Here is a 15,000-nt window from a genome sequence, read left to right as displayed (position 1 = left end):
TCGATATTTGTAATTTAGAGTTTTGATGACAATTGGAATGGAAAGAGGCATTTTGTCAAACCAGGGCATAGGAATGAGTAAATTTGGTAATAGGGACACTGTGTGTGTCGGAGATTTAACATAGTAGGGTGATGATTTTGCATTAGGAGATTATAGATGTTTGGTATCAGCAAATTTTTAAAATAAACAATGGAAACGAATATTCATTTATTTCAATTCTGACTTTATAATCATAAGGTTTTCTATAATTATATTTATATATATATATTTATTTATTTATTTATTTATTTATTTATTTATTTATTTATTTATCTGTATCAATATATGTATATTTCTTTATGAATAGATTGTTAGAATTTAAGTTTATAATAATAATCAAGAGGTTGTTGTGATGGCTAGTTATGGAAATGGAAATTGTTTAATTTTTTTAATATTCTAACGTTAATTAGTAATAGCATTCGCGGATAGTTTTATTTTGGTATTTTAAAATTTGAAATGTATATTTTGTGAATCTTGAGATAGTCAATTATTTACTATTCAAATTAGAGTATAGTTTATTTGTGTTTTCAAAAACTTGGTTGCTTGTGAAGTTTAAAGAGGACAAGGCTGTTTGGTTACATAAATTGTGAAGTGTATGAAAGGTTACAAATATGGTTTCATTTGGTTCAATGTGATATTTCTATTTGCTGATTCAATTATTATATTGAAGCAAATGAGATAAGTGTATTAGTTGGAATTGGAAAATTTAATCTATGATTTCTTCCAATTAGTATAACTTGAATTATGTGTATGTTAGATTATGCAAGTGTGATCCTTTAGATTGGGTGGCTGTCATAAAGCGAGTAACTTGTGGTGATAGAATTATGATGTTGGATGCCCTCCGACACTAGTCTAGATACTTATGGGAAAGTTTATGATTGTTATTTAATCAAGTGGTAACATTTAAAATCTTATGGGTCGAGAATCATATAATAAGATAAGAACATTATGGTTTCACCTGACATAGTGAGTTCTACGAGTGGTTGAACGTAGATTCTTATGTTGACACCCATGGACTACTGGATCATTACCTTGTCATATTCTATGCGAGTTTATTTCTGCATATCTGTGTGTAAGAAATTATGTACTTGCATTACAATTTTAATGTGAAAAGAAAATTGTATTTTCAGTATATCTGTTGTTTGGATTTAATGATGATAGTTTTATTATAAAATCTAATGTACAGGTTCACTAGAAGTTTTATTGACTTAATTGTGTTCTAAGCCCTGTTTTGTGTGTGTGGTTGTGCTGATTTGTTTTTAGGTTCGAGACATGTTTGATTTCGGACCTAGAAGAATACTGGCTGCTTATATTTAAAATTAATGAATAATTTGAATTTATTTTATTGCTATTGTTATACTTTTAATAAGAGTATCGTTATGTTGTATACTCTGATGTAATAACTTTGGTAATATACATTGTTGATTATGAGTACTTTACTCTATCTGTTGTGTAAAGGATAATTTGTAATAGGATTATTTTTATAAATTAAAAAAAAATGCTTCGGGATTTAATCTCTTTTGTATGATTGATTTTAGTTGTATGGTTATGTGTTGGTTAGAGTATTACATTTCAAAAGTCAAATATTTGATTTAAAATCAATTTTTAAAATTTAAATTACATCAAATTTTCAATAATCATGATTAATGACATGTTTCTATTATAATCTTTATAAATTCAAATTTGTTTTTTTGCTAAACTCTTGACTTCTTTAATTATGAAGATATGTTTCTATTATAAATTTGACAAAATTTAGCTTCTCTTCTTTCTTAAAAAGCTTTTATTATTATTATTATTTTTAATTATAAAAATTTATTCACTTTATCAAATATTTACTATTAATTAGTTTCTAATATCAAGCATTCTAATTTGAAAAAAAAAAAATCTACTATAAGTCTATAAAAACTAATGTTCACTTTAAAGATGATTTCTTTTAAAAATATATATATATTATATATATATATAGTTTTATTTTTATTTTTAAATAGTTTATAAACATACTTTCTAAGAATTAAGGTTTTTAACTTTTATATTCTATCATAAGTATAATTTAAATTAATTTATGATTTTTACTTTTGTTTATTTTACATAAACTATTTTCATTTTTTGATTTTCATTAAATTTTTTAATTTTCTAATTTTATAAATATTCTTTCTAATGAACAATTAATTATATTATTTTAGATGAACAAATAATATCTTTAAAAGTATTTTTAAAACACTCTAAAAATTATTATTAAAATTGTAAAGAAAAACATTTGTTATCTAATTAACGAAACGTGCTATATTTGTTTTTGTAAAATTCTCAATCTAGTAAATCTGTTACATGTGGTTCTATCTTAAATGTTATCAGATTTTAAAAGAGATTCTTTGTATTTTATATTTTAAAATTTATCTTGTCATCTAGAATTTGGAATTTAACCTGTAAATCAAAAGAAGACATCCAAAAAATACTATGTTGAAAGAATAATAAAAACCTCTCAAAATAAGGCCAAATTAATGAATACACTACAATTTCTATTGTTCTTTTATTTTTTTCAATCTCTTCCATTTTGTTTGAGCCCTAAATAATGCACTCTTATTTTTTTCAATGGAGGATTTGAGAGTGATGTGAACATTTTATCTTTTTTGCATAGAAAAGGTCAAAATTTCTATTCATCCATTGCTAGCTTTAGTTTTTTAAGGTCTATGCTCAGGAGTATGGATTGTATATATTTATAGTAAAACAATTTGAAAGTAACATTAATTTCAAATCAAGATAATTAAAAGTATCAAAATTTCTACCCAAATACTTGGGGTCATATGATTTATGTGAAATTTACACAAAAAAATGTTATACTTATAAAATGATAAAAGTAAAAAAATAAAGTTTTAACTACTTGACATGCATAAAAAATAATGGAGCTTCCAAAATCTAATAATCAAAATCAGCAGCATCATTTTACTAATGCGGTCCTCTCTAATTTTTAGATGTGGCTAACCTCCCTACAAATTGCACCATTGACTAAATTTCAAAAAAATAAAAACACAATGAATTTTGTGGATCTGAAAGAAATCATGTTTGACTTTTTTTTTCTTTGGTGCATTTTGTTTGGAGATTAGCCAGCACCCTAATTTTTGGCCTTTACCTTGGGGGATTTCATGGCCTTTTGGGAATTTCTAAATATTTTTATACCAAATTCCTCATTTGAAATGCAAGCAAAACATACAAGTGAAATCCCAACAAATAAACAATAGCCATGACCAAGAACACCAACCTATAGTATTCGCATTCACCAAATCTTGTAAATATCATCACATGGCATTCATTTCTCAACTTTCCCAACCTCATTCACATATAAAATCTCTACCAAAGACCTGAGGAGAGGAAGGAGCCAATGCAAATATTTAGGATGATGATGTTGTATAAACACAATATTATAATTCAAAAAGTTCATATGGAGTCAAAGCTGTAAGAGATCCCTACATTCCCACCTCCTCTCTCTTCACCTCAATGATGAAAGAAATATTTTTCAATCATTGTTCAAATAAAGGTCATAATTAAATCCCAATCATTTAGGAATGTGACATGTATTTATATGATTATAAAGAATTTTTTTGTATATAGTTCATTCGTTTCTCTAGTTTCAGACTTTTTACTTTTTCTAATTAGTTGTTTTGAGAGTCATGTTTCTCATTATTTTATGTAAATTTCAAGAAGTAGAAAACTACAAAAAATTAACTTATTTTAAAAAAAGATGTCTTCAATGGATGTGGATACTGTGTTAATTAAGAAATAAAATCATAAATCTAAATAGATGTCCTTCATGATAGACATATTTATTAATTACAATTCTTAATCATTACAATAAAACTTGTGATGGAATTATTAAAAATTTAACAATATATAATGTTCCCACATCATCATGGAGAGATATTTTCCATAAAATTTATCTTCTTATCTATTCTTTCACACTTTTTACATCATCTAAATATTTATGTTGGGAATTATAATTCTCCTTTCATGAACATGATACAATTAATTTTTTCCCACTATTCAAGTCATGTTTCAATTTTGACCATAGTTCTACTCCAAATACTCCAACACTACACCTAAATCTCATACTTCCCTTAACCATATCCTTTGTTTCAGTATAATATTTAGCCACTGATTAACCCCAACCATAAAACTATGTATCATATAAATGAAATTGTAAACCTTGGATCCTAACTCTAACCCTAATCTATATGAGATTGTACACCTTGGATCCTAACTCTAACCCTAATCTATACAAAACATTTCTTTATAATCGTATAAATACATGTCAGATTCCTCAATGATTAGGATTTTATTATGACCTTTATTTGAAATCTAAGTAATGTTTCCTTAGTGAAATCCTTAGTGCAAGGCATTAGTAGTTGAATCATCTGCACTATTAGCTTGAATGGTGGTGTCAAACTTATCAAGATCTTCCATATGACGTACTCATCTTCCTTGTTTCCATCACAAGACCAAATACCTACAATCATTTCTGATATTATGCTAATATAACTTCTTATAGATTCATCTTCTTTCATTCTAGCTTCTTGAAATGCACATATCCAATTTCGTAATCTCATTCCTTTTGCATGATCATCACCTTCAAAAGTAGACTGCAAAGCTTTCCAAATTTCATGAGATGTTACAAGTAATTTTACCTGACTGTACTCATTCTCTTGAAGTTCCATCAGTAGGGCTTCTTTTGCTCTCATATTATACATGAATAGATCTCTCTCTTCTTCATTGCAACCCTTAAGGTCTTCTTCTTTAACAATTGTCTTCTAAATTTTTTCAAGATCCAATATCCTGAACCCATTCACAACACAAGTCTTCATTTACTCATTCCAACTATCATAGTTGGCCCCTTCAAATCTTGGACTATCCTTCCTACACATATTGTCCATTGATCTCCCAAAATTATTAAGCTTTTTCTTCAAGGACCTAATGCTCTTATACCAATTACTAGAATATATAATGCACTGATATAACAGAGAGTGGGGAGGGTGGATCAATTATCCAACTAATATAACAATTAACAATCATAAACAATCTTAATCATATGATTAATGTAAAATGAAACCACAACAAGATACTAATATACAATAACACTAGATATGTTAACTAGGAAAACACTTGATTAGAGGGAAAACTCCAGTGGGGATGGTACCCACAAAATGATGTACTAATATAAATATTCCTTGTTAGAGGATAGACCCTATTAGGAGTTTGTTATAATATTCAGTACATATGAGTCCCTATTAGGAGACATTGAATCCCTTTTAGGAGATTCCAACCATGTTAGGATTTATGCCAACCTTGTTAGAAGTTGTGGAAGATAATTGGACCCATTGCCCAAATAGCTTCGAGGGCAAGACCAACAAACTCACTGTCCAAATGATCTCTATATTATTCTTTATAGAATAAAAGAAATGAAATGTACTACCTTCCTCTATATTTTTCCTATCAACCAAACTTTTACACCTTTAGATCTTGTAATCAAATCTCAAATCTGACATCCAATAATCCCTTGTATCACTTACATGCATTCAATAAGCACTCTGCTCCTTTTCACAATTTGCACTTCAACAACAATCTCAATCCACGTCATAATTTTTACAATCAAGGAAAAAATCTTTACTTTATACCATATCTTCATAATAATTTCTTAAGTCAACCTTGAGGTTTTCCCAATTAATTAAAATAAGATAATTAATTTAATTACAATTACAATAGTAGTGCCAGCTCACAGTCTATACAAAACTTCATATGTGTCATACTAAGGCTTGTGCACTCACTAATGGCATCACCTAACTATCCTCTATCACTTCCCAACTACACATCACTTCATTACATCTAGGATGTAAGATAGACAACAATTATTAGGAACTAGTTTCCCAATACTCTGTCTCTGAATTGCTCTCTAAATTAGGTACAACTTCCTTACACAATCAACTTAGACTTTGTGCACTTAACCATATCATTAGGACATTGTGTTGTACATATCCATAACTTTTCATGACCAGACATATCCATAACTGTGCATGACCAAACAATCAAACCATTTTTTTGTACCATCAATATCTCTATTAGCTATTCTCCTAGTCTTTATAGAAATAGTCCTATGTTGACATCATTGAAAAACACAGTCATGAATGCAACATATCAATACTCTCCAATGCTTAGGAGACTCCTCCAATTTAGTATCATCAACACTCATACTAATAGATTCTCCTTACTCAAGTGTATCGAGAAACTAGAGATAATTTTTGGACACATAATCAATTCCTTCCCTTTGAGTGAAACCTCAAGCAACAAATCTTTCTTTATGTTTTTCAATACTACTATCTAAAGCATAATTGATTTTATATAACCATTTTGATGAAACACATGATTTTTCTTTTGGCCTACTTATAATATCCCAAACATTATTTTATAATATGGATTGATATTCTTCTTCCAAAGCTTCTTTTCATGCTTGACAAGATAGGGCTTCTTCATTAGTTGATGGTTTGGAATTTGTAAGGTAAGTGACTAGTGTAGTGTAACAAGATTTATTTTAGGGTTTCTTTCTCTCTCTAGAGATTGCATCTAGTTGAACATTATTTTATTCAATCATTTTTCTTCCCCATAAGGTCCTTTTCTTGATATTAGAGATGTCTCTATTTTTAGTGCCAGGTAATAGTTCATTCTATTCTGATATGTTCTCCCCCTAATTATGAGTTTGCAAATTTTCATCTAATTTTGTGAAGGGATTATTTTGTGTACTAGTGGATAGTTTTAAAGCAATGTTTTCTTAAAATTTTACATCTTTTCTGATTTGAATAGATCTCTACCAAATTATACAGACACTATAGCCATTATTGTTTTCACTCGACTGAATAAATATACCTTTCTTCCTGGATAGTTCTAACTTGGTTCTCTTTTCCTTAGGTATGTGAATGTAAAAAAGGAAATAAAATATTTTTTGATGACTTAAGCTAGGTTTAATTCCTATAGAGGCTTCTTCGAGAATTATTATTTTTAGGATTGAGTGTGCGCATCTTTCTTGAATGTAAACAAGAAAATTAGTGGCCTCAACCCTGAATGAGAAATGTAAATTTTGATCATGTAGCATGGTGTTTGGTGCTTCAAAAAAAATTTTTTTTTTCTTTGTATCAGCTTATTTTTTTTAGGATTATAAGGTATAGTATACTTCCTCTTAATCCCAATAGAGGTGCAAAAGTCTTTTAAATTTTTAGAGGTGTATTCACCCCCATTGTCTGATCTTAGAGTTTTTATTATTTTTCACGTTTGATTTTTAACAATTTCTTTAAACTCATTAAATTTTGATACAAATTCATTTGATTCTTTGATTTTTAAAAAGTAAATCTAAGTTTTCCTTGAAAAATCATCAATGAAGAATTTGTAGTACGAGTATCCTCCTAGAGAAAGTGTTGGCATACACCCACATAAATGAATGTGGACTAGTTCCAGAACTAATTTAGATTTGTATTCACTTAGAGGAAAATATATTTCAACATTCTTTCCTAGAGAACATCCTTTACAAATCCCTATATGGTTTGAATTTAAGTTAGGTGCTCCAATGGTGATTTTTTCTATATTTTGTAGTGTACTGAATCCAATATGTCTGAGCTATCTATGCCATATTTCATTAGTATTTTGTACTTCAATATTTATGTCTTTCTTTTGAATGTTAGATAGTTTATATAGGTTTCCATCTCTACACCCTATGGTGACATCATTCTTGAGATTAGAGGTTTTCAGGCAAGTTAAAAACTTTATCTTCATTAAAGGTGACTTGATAACCTTCATCTACAAGTCTAGAGATGGATACTAGATTCCTTTATATTCCACAAATGAAAATAACATCTTTCAATTTTATAGTAATCCTAGTTCTTATTGTATAGAACAAGTCCCAAGTCCTTTTACTGGGTAGGTTGAGTTATCTCCAATGTTGATTCCATTAGTGAGATATTTTCTAAGAGTTTCAAACTTATCTGTTAATCATGTTATGTGATGAGATGCCCCACTATCTATGATCCACACATTTTTTGTTGGATTTCATCTCACATGATAGAGCTAAGTAGAATAATAGATTTCTTCATTATTTGTTTTAGCTAAGGAAGCTAGAATGTTTTCCCTTTATGGACAAAGTCTGAAAGTATGTCCAAATTTCTCACATTTGTAACATTGAACTTTGAAGAAGTCTTTTCTATTGTTATTATTGTTTCCTTTTCTTTGATTATTTCTCTTCCCTTCAATTTTTCTCTTCTTCCCTTTGCTATTAGAGACTGAGAAAAGAGCTTGATTTTATCCCTCTTGATTTGAAATGATTCCACTAGAAACTACCCTTCATTCTTCTAATGTGCAATCATTTTTAAGTTGATCAAAAGCTTGTACTGACAATCTGTTGATGGCTTGGATGAATACTTTCCAAGATATAGGTAGTTCTCTAAGTGCTATTATGGATAATTCTTGATCTTCTACTTTTTTTTAAATAGAAGATAGATGATTCTTTATTTTGGAAACTCTTCCAAAGTTGGATGAGATTGATTCTTATTTATTTATTTTTATATTTATAAGTTGATTTTTTAATGTGAGCAATTTACTCTAGTTTTTGAACTAAAATGTATCCTTGATTATTTTAAAGACTACAAATGCTTTCTTGAGGTTCAATATGGAGGGAAGAATGTGGCTTTTTATTGAATTGACAATAATTTTCCTGGCTTTATTATTTTGCCTTTTCCAAGTTTCTTATTTTTGCCCCATTTTTTAGGTATTCAAATCTCAATTTCAATTAATGATTCTAATTCCAATTCTTTGAGTATAGTTGTAATTCAAAATTTCCATGAGGAGAAGTTTTTTTCACTTCAAGCTTGTACTCAAATCTAACATTGTCTTCCATGATGTCATTTTATTTATTTATGACTTGAAGAATTTTTTAAAAAAATATTGTTTAGTGATCTCTCTACGAAGTAGGCTCTGATACCATGTTAAGTTTATGGATTGAATTAGTGGATATTTGAACTATCTTAGTTTGACCAAAAAAAATTACTAATATTTGTATGAAATCAATTTGTGCAATAGCAGATTTACTAAATATGCATCACTAATACCATTAACTATATATATTAGTCTATACAATAGACAGAGTATTGGATGACTGGGATTTGCATTACCCTAGTGATTGCCGTTCCTCCTAGCCACGAATAGTATTAAGTATCAATTGAAAAGGTTTAGGCCATGTAGGGTCATGACCTTATGTGGGAATGTTTTGCATATAGATGTTGTTTTAGGATTATCAAGAGAGACTAATATGATCGCAGTTCTACTATGATGAACGAATACTAGGAAAGAGTAAAATAAGGTATTTTAAAATAAGAATTTTATGTGTTGATAATAATAATTGTGTGTGTGTGTGTGTGTGTGTGTGTGCGTGTGTACATATCTATATATACACACACACGCACATATGTGTGTGTGTGTGTGTGTGTGTGTGTGTGTGTGTGTGTGTACATATATATGTGTGTGTTTATATGTATATATATGTATGTATATATATACATATATGTATATATATAGATATATATATATACATATATGTATATATATACATACATATATATACATACACACACACACACATATATGTATATATATGTATACACACACACACACACACACATGTATATATATACATACCCTACATGGTTATGTTTTTCATATAGATGTTATTTGAGTATTATTAGAAGACACTAATATTTTCACAATTTTGTTATCATGAACCAACACTAGGCAAGTGTAAAAAAAAGTATTTGAAATATGAATTTTATATATGTATTGATAATAATTATCTATATATGTAGATGTGTGTGCGTGCATGCGTGCGTTGTTGTTGTTTTGTGTGTGTGTGTGGGGGGGGGGGGGGGGGGGGGGGGGCGCGCGGCAAGGGGTGGGGGCATATCTAGAAATAAGAGGGGGCCCATATTATGTTTTTAATAGAATGATGTTTTCAATAGAGAGAGATATTAGAGATAAGGTGTAGTGCCTACCCCTAGTTTGCATTTCTATTATCATTGTCGAACTCTTTTAGGCTAGTTTTATACTTATGATTAGTGGCATTGTTTTAAGATTATCAAATATTGTTTTACATTTAGTTTATTATATGATGAGATTATTTGGTACTCTATATTTCATGTATGCACAATGATTATTACAGTGTTTACAATTATTGATGATGATTATTTAGATGGTTTATTTCTTTTATGTGTTTTTCTTATGGATATTTATCTCATACTGCATGTGTATGGTGTGTGTGTTTGTTCTCTTTATGTATGGCATTTTTAATGTGGTTAAGGAACGGAGTCATAGTCACCTACTAGTCGAGATCTACATGATGCACCACTTCCTGCCATTGCCTGTTTAGCTTAGAATATTAGTTTTGTACATGCGTGGATTTTATGTAGGTTGCAAGTACCAGGGATCGACTTCCCTAAATTGCTAGGATAAGTGTACCCTATTGTATTATCTCAATGGTAAGAGAGGGGAGATAAATTCTTGAGTCCAAATCCTAAACCTTTAAGCCATTTGTCTTAATTGAAAATTAGGACAAGTATCCGAGTTGAGTACTCTCTGAATTCATCCAATGATGCTAATTCATGATTATAACCTTTTAGTTTGATTTTGTATGTATTTTTCTTTGATGGATTTTTGTATGTTGTTTTATGAGTCTTTGGTAAACTTTCTATTAATTAAGTCTAATTAAAAGATTAAATTAATGATTTAATTTAATAGAAAATTATTATGATATTTTAATATTTAATTATATTTAATTAATTGAGAAATTAATTAAATAAAAAAAGAATTAAATTTGATGATAAAAGATTATAAGAATAAATTTAGAATGTGATAATATTTATTTAATTTAAAAATAATATATTTAGAGTTCATTTTTAAATAAATGCTAAATATTATTATTATTTAAGTTAGCAAATATTTTACTAATTAAGTTTCGAAAATAAATTAGAAAGTGAAAAGATATTAATTTATTAAAAAGTTTTAAGTTCGCATGATGTGTGCATGAGTTAAATTTAATAAATTAAATAAAAAAGAAGTCTAATGGGGACATAACCCAAGAACAGAATAGACACAACAGAAAGGGGAAAATTATATTAACTGAAAAAATAAGCTAGTACAAATAGTACAGAGAAAATAAACTTCAAAACATGCCCTAAGGGCTTACAATAGCATAAATCTGGAGATAATTTCTCCTTTCAGTACCTCCTCTCAAACTCCACTCCGAACTACCTTTTACAATGCCAAAAATCTCCTTAAATAGACCCCAGAGGGTTAAGGACTAGGAGTACATTCTAGAAAGTGCTAGTAGGCATCCACCGACCAAATAGAAGGTTCCAGAAGCTGCATTAGAAGTCGGTGCAAATCTAGAAGAATCCAGAAACGGTAACCAAACTTTCAGAGGCATAACTTTTGAACCGTAGCTCCGATTGACGAACTGTTTACATTTTCAAAAAGCTCTCGAAGCGCTCTATTTCCCTGTGGACTAGCTTCGCTCATCTCCCATTTTTTGGCCCTTTTTGAGGTCATTTAATGCCCCTAACCTGACTTTGAAGCATTCTTAGGAGGTCTCCAAAATCCAAAAAACTGCAATAACTTTCAAACCATGGGACCTTTTGACCTGATTCTTTTTCTGGAATGCTCTAAATCACAATTACATTCATCTGGCCAATTCACACCTTCTAGGTCACCAAAATGATGGCCAAATTGCATGGTCCTATTTTTTTGAGATTTTCAAACACACTGATAGTGGAACTGTGAGAGTTGGAACCTTTATTTGACCCAAATGGGTATCCAAAAATGAAAACACATGAAACAGAAACTAAGTCTAAGTATATTTTTTTGGGTGACACAAGATTGCCCTTATACCTCTGGATGCTCCTGCATCAGACACCCAGGGTAGAATGAAAAGTGACCCTGTCACTTTATGGATGGTAGAGGGAATCCCAAATGGGAAACCTCAGCTGCTGAAATCCAAGTTGTGTCCTGGATCGGTCGTCCTTTCCATTTGACCAAATACTCTTCATACTACCTGTTTCTGGTACTCCTACCCACATGATGATCTAGAATGTCTTCTATCTCCTCCTTCTTAGAAGCAGGAATTGGACATGGCTCTAACACTAGCTCCTCATCTGCACCATCATCATGATACTCTGTTAAATCTGCAATGTTGAAAATGGGAGAAATGTGAATACCATCTAGCAGCTCCACCTCATATGCATTTCCTGAGTCATGTTTCTTTAGAATTTTGCAGGGGCCAAATTTCTTCATTTTCAGCCTATTGTAAGTACCGGCTGGAAATCTTTCTTTTCGTAAGTGCACCATGACTAGATCCCCTACTTGGAATTCCTTATGTCTTCTCCTTTGATCACCCCTAGCTTTATACTCTTGATTAATCTTGGTAATGTGTGCCTGAACCTCCTCATGTAGACGCTTGATATGTTCAGCAAATTCTTCCGCTTCAGCACTTGTCCTCTCCCCTTGCTCTATCTTCCTCAATTCTGGTGCATTCCTTGGGCTATTCCCATATACAATTTGGAATGGTGATTTTCTAGTACTCCTATTTATAGAGTTATTGTAAGAAAACTCTGCTTGTGGTGGAATCAAATCCCATCCCTTGGGCTTATCCCCAACTAAACATCTCAGCAAATTGCCCAAACTTCTGTTTACCACTTTTGTTTGGCCGTCAATTTGTGGGTGATGTGTGGAACTGAATTTCAAGTCTGTTCTCAACTTCTTCCACAATATCTTCCAGAAATACCCCACAAATTTAGTATCTCTGTCAGAAACTATACTCCTTGGAAGACCATGTAGTCTTACCACCTCTTTGAAAAACAAGTCTGCAATATGAACAACATCATGAGTTTTGTGGCATGGAATGAAATGTGCCATTTTGGAGAACCTATCAACCACCACAAATACTGAGTCATTACCCCTTTGTATCCTCGGCAATCCAAGAACAAAATCCATACTTATGTCCTCCCATGGCCTTGATGGAACAGGCAATGGCTGATATAGGCGGGTATCATGACTAAACCCCTTGGCAACTTGACAAACCTGGCAACTCTGTACAAACTTATTCACATCCTGTGAAATTTTAGGCCAAAAATAATGTTCTCTAAGAATGGCAATGGTCTTATCTCGACCAAAATGTCCTGCCATCCCTCCACTGTGTTTCTCCTTAATCAGATTTTCCCTCATGGAACTCCTTGGAATGCACAATTGACTACCTTTGAACAACATGCCATCCTAAATCAAATAGTCTAACCACTTGGTTCTATCTACAGCAATAGGCTCTTTACAAGCTTTCCATGCTTCAGCAAAATCAGGATCCTCGGGGTACAAATTCTTGAGTTCATCAAACCCAACTACTTCAACCTGCATTACTGTAAGCAATAATTGTCTCCTACTTAGTGCATCTACAACCCTGTTAGATTTTCCACTTCTATGCTTCAACACAAATGTATAACTCTGCAAGAACTCTACCCACTTCATATGCATCTGATTCAATTTACCTTGGCTATTTAGGTACTGTAATGCCTGATGATCAGTATACAAAACAAATTCCTTTGGCAATAAATAATGCCTCCATTTCTTTAAGGCCTAGACTATTGCATAGAACTCTTGATCATAAACAGAATACTTCTTCTTTGCATCATTCAATTTTTCACTAAAATATGCAATAGGCTTACCTTCTTGGCTTAATACAGCCCCAATAGCACTGCCACTGGCATCACAATCCACCTGGAAAACCTTTCTAAAATCTGGAAGTGCCAACACAGGCTTTTCTGTCACCTTCTTTTTTAGCAATTCAAAACTTCTTGCAGCTGCTACAGTCCATTTGAACTCTTTTCTATCCCCTCTTATTGTATCAGTTAGGGGTGCGCATATGCCGCTGAAATTCTTAATAAACTTCCTATAGAAACTAACCAGACCATGAAATAATCTTACCTCAGTAGCAGACCTCGGAGTAGGCCATTCCAAGATGGCTTTTACCTTCTTTGGATCCATTTTGAGACCTTCGGGTGATATAACAAACCCCAAATAGACTAATTCCCCTTTTGCAAAGATACACTTCTTTAGATTAATTAATAGTTTCTCTTCCCTTAGCCTTTCAAGGACACTACGAATATGCAATAAATGTTCTTCCACAGTCTTGCTGAAAATTAAAATATCATCCAAATAAACAATAACAAATTTTCCCAAGAACTTCTTAAGTACCTCATTCATGAGTCGCATGAAGGTGCTTGGGGCGTTCGTCAATCCAAAGGGCATGACTAACCACTCATAAAGACCCTCCTAGGTCTTGAAGACTGTTTTCCACTCATCTCATTCTCGAATCCGTATCTGATGATAGCCACTCTCGAGATCTATCTTTGTGAAGTACTGAGCTCCACTCAAGCAGTCCATAAGATCATCCATCCTTGGCAAAGAAAACCAGTACTTGATGGTTATCCTATTTATAGCTCGAGAATCTGTACACATCCTCCACTCTCCATCCTTCTTTGGTGCGAGTACTGCAAGTACTGCACATGGACTCAGGCTCTCTCGAATCAAGCCCTTCCTCAATAGCTCTTGAACCTGTCTATTTAGCTCCTCTGTTTCAGTAGGAGTCATCCTATGAGCAGCCTTGTTAGGTAAACTAGCTCCTGGAATCAAATCTATTTGATGACTGATTTGCCTTACTGGTGGCAATCCATCTGGAACATTATCAGAGATAATATCTCCAAACTCCCCTAGTAAATCTGAAACTTCAAGTGGCATTTCACTACTACCTTCTTTATCTTTACTAGGAATCAAAGCATAACACATATGCTGATGTTTCATGCCATCTAAAAACTTCCTTTCATCAACCAGAAAAATCCTAGC

Source organism: Cupressus sempervirens, chromosome 4 (assembly GCF_028749045.1).
Source record: "Cupressus sempervirens isolate cs-2001-9-10 chromosome 4, ASM2874904v1, whole genome shotgun sequence".
In the NCBI taxonomy this organism is placed as follows: Eukaryota; Viridiplantae; Streptophyta; class Pinopsida; order Cupressales; family Cupressaceae; genus Cupressus; species Cupressus sempervirens.
Note: the sequence above shows the minus strand (reverse complement) of the source record.